Genomic DNA, 2,902 nt, shown 5'->3' with positions numbered 1-2,902 from the left:
GAAAAGTATTCTTCCTATTGACCTGACCTGCAACCTGACCTGTTACCTGACCTGACCGGTGACCTGTGTTTTAGACCGCCCCCCAGAGAACACAGTAGGTCAAATTTATATTTTACAATATATGCAGCAAATTACAAAGTAGTTTGCGAGCTTGGTCCACTCTGGCTATTCTCTTTGATTTTCCCTAGTTATGACTTAATGATAGGCTTGATTCAAACTAGAAAAGACAGAGGATGAAAAGAGAAAGAAATAAAAAGAACTACATAAAAAAATCAAAATGCTTTTCATTCTGAGTTGCCAGGAAAAACTTTCGTATGGTAAGAAGTTGTTAGCTCACAAGTGCTACATTCATAATGAGAAATAAAATAATTTGGATTTTGCCTGTCAATGTCAATACATTTTCATTCAATGGTTCGCCATAAGTTTAAAAGACTGTACACAGTGGTGCTAAGGGCAACCAGGACCCAGCTGAAGAGCAAGGACCCAGAGTGATGCCTACAGGTGGTTCTTCTGGTGACGAGGTGACTAATGTGGTGTCTCTTAAATCTAAATCGCAATGATAAGAATCCTTGATTGAAGTGGGCAGTTCTTTGAGTATCATTTTAACATGTAACGAGACTTAACCAGACTTAAAACCCAACATGCCCAAAATAATTCCATCTTTGTACAGTATCTGTCAACAGCATTGCATATCTTTCGGAGGTTTCACAATTTTCTCTTCAAACTAGTTTCATTTTTTTTGTTCATATTTTCATTGTAATAAACTTATAATGAATGTGACATGAAGTTTAATATTCGAACCACACTACATGTATTCACAGTGTCTCCATGTATTTGGCTGCCAAAATTGTACTGTCTAGTTAAATTGATAGGATATGCTTTATATGTTTTTATGGAGACAAATCAAGACAAAGCTACAAAACAAGTTGCAGTCTTTTTGTTTCACACACTGAAGTGTTTATTTCTAACTTTAGGAATGGAAATAACTGTTTTGAAATTTTAGTCACTGACAAAACTTTAAGAAATACTTTGATCCCTAGCAAATGCTCCAGATTGTGGATTTCCAGCACGGGAACTTCACAAGGTAGCAGGACAAGGCTCGCTTTATCTTCGCTTGGTTGAAGCATTCCCCAGTCAGGTAACATGCATGTAATGATATGTTTCGTAAGGTGCTACTTTGTTTAGTAATTTTGTTTTGGCATTCCTTTTCACATAATTTTTGCCGAGCTCCTCATCACTGTTTGGCATGCTGAGCACCATTGTGAAGAAAACGTGGTGAAACTATGAGCTGCTTTTGTCAGCATGCAGGTAGTCATGGCTAGAGGTATTGCTCACTGGCACAGACGCCCAATGAAGTTGCCGATTAATTTAATAAGATCATACTATAATAATAATGTTATTTACGCATTTACACCTCAAACCACCCACTCTGGCAGTAGACAGAGTAAAATATATTAAGTCTCACATATAGGGGTCAATGGGTTAATTATTTATTTCAGAGCCAGAGTGCCATGCAGCAAGGTTCATCTACAGGTAACGCAAAAAAATCCTTCCTTTTGGCAGCTTTCTATATCAAATTATCGACTCTGATTGATATTTTTTAAATCTTAAATTTTAAAAACAAAACGTAAACTCAAAGTATGGACAACACCTCTAATTCTCATCAACATGTGTATATATGAGATACAAAATAATTACTACGTCGCTGACTAACTATTAAAAACATGATGTATATACAAATTATGTTTACCACAAAAGTTCAGATGCACTGTACCAAGTCACTTGGCCGTAGAGTAATTTAGGCAAGGAATTTAACACTGTATAATTATTATACTTATTGGAATTTTGTAGAAGTCAACTGCATAAATCCTTCAATGTTGCGTCGTTTTGTTTTTCACTTTGACCTTTACTATTAAATCAAGTCTCACTGATATGATCCTAAAATTACTTCTAACTCAGCAACTAGATTGGGTGCTTTTGAGCCAGAACCACGAGGTAGAGTCTTAGGAAGTGATGCACAATTCAACATTGCATCATCAAGCAACACTACCTCTGTGGATCGATTCAGTTCCATACCCCTGAGACCATCCCGTTCATTTGGCAGACCATCTTCGACAAGGCCCATGACTACTACTACTACTGGATCAAGTTCAACATCGACCAGTACAACTACCAATGGTCCAATAGCTGGGACGAGGGCTAGACAAGGAGTAGCCATCAATAGTCCTATATCTGGAAATAGACTCTACAGGCTCTCTAGAGGAAGGACGCTTCAAGGTAGGCCAACCTCCACAAGAACCACATCAACTACCACTATTGGTAATGCCAGTGCAGGGAGAAGTAATATAGCACCGATTATGGATACAGCTATGGTTACTAGTTCCACCTCATCAAGCGCCTCGGCAACTAGTACCATTACTAATGCTAGTGCAAGGAGCAGCCATGTAGCAACTATTATGGTGACAGCTTCAGTGCCTAGTTCCACTTCATCAAGCACCTCATCAACTCGCACCATTACTAATGCTAGTGCAAGGAGCAGCAATGCAATAACTGTTATGGTGACAGCTGCATCGAATGGTTTGTCCTCGTCAAGCATCTCCATAACGAATGTTGCGCCTGCTGTTTGATCTGGCAGTGTGCCAATTAGTCTCTCCATAGCCGTAACCTCAATTGCCACTAATTCAGTCTCAATACACACCACTGTAAATAGCACTGTGGCCAGTGGGACTAACACCACCAATGTTTTGAGTCCATCAGTTACGATCAGTAGTGTTGCGATGCCAAGTGGTATGGGTGGTGGTTCTAATCATGTGTATGGTAGAGATGCTCTCCAAAGCAGTGAAGGGACTATAAACTCATCAGATGAGGTTGAACTTAGCCAAGGTCGCAGATGGCGTGCAAC

The sequence above is a fragment of the Montipora foliosa genome, chromosome 5 (genome assembly GCF_036669935.1).
Source record: "Montipora foliosa isolate CH-2021 chromosome 5, ASM3666993v2, whole genome shotgun sequence".
Taxonomy (NCBI): Eukaryota; Metazoa; Cnidaria; class Anthozoa; order Scleractinia; family Acroporidae; genus Montipora; species Montipora foliosa.
The sequence above is the reverse complement of the archived record's forward strand: the minus strand, read 5'-3'. Positions refer to the sequence as shown.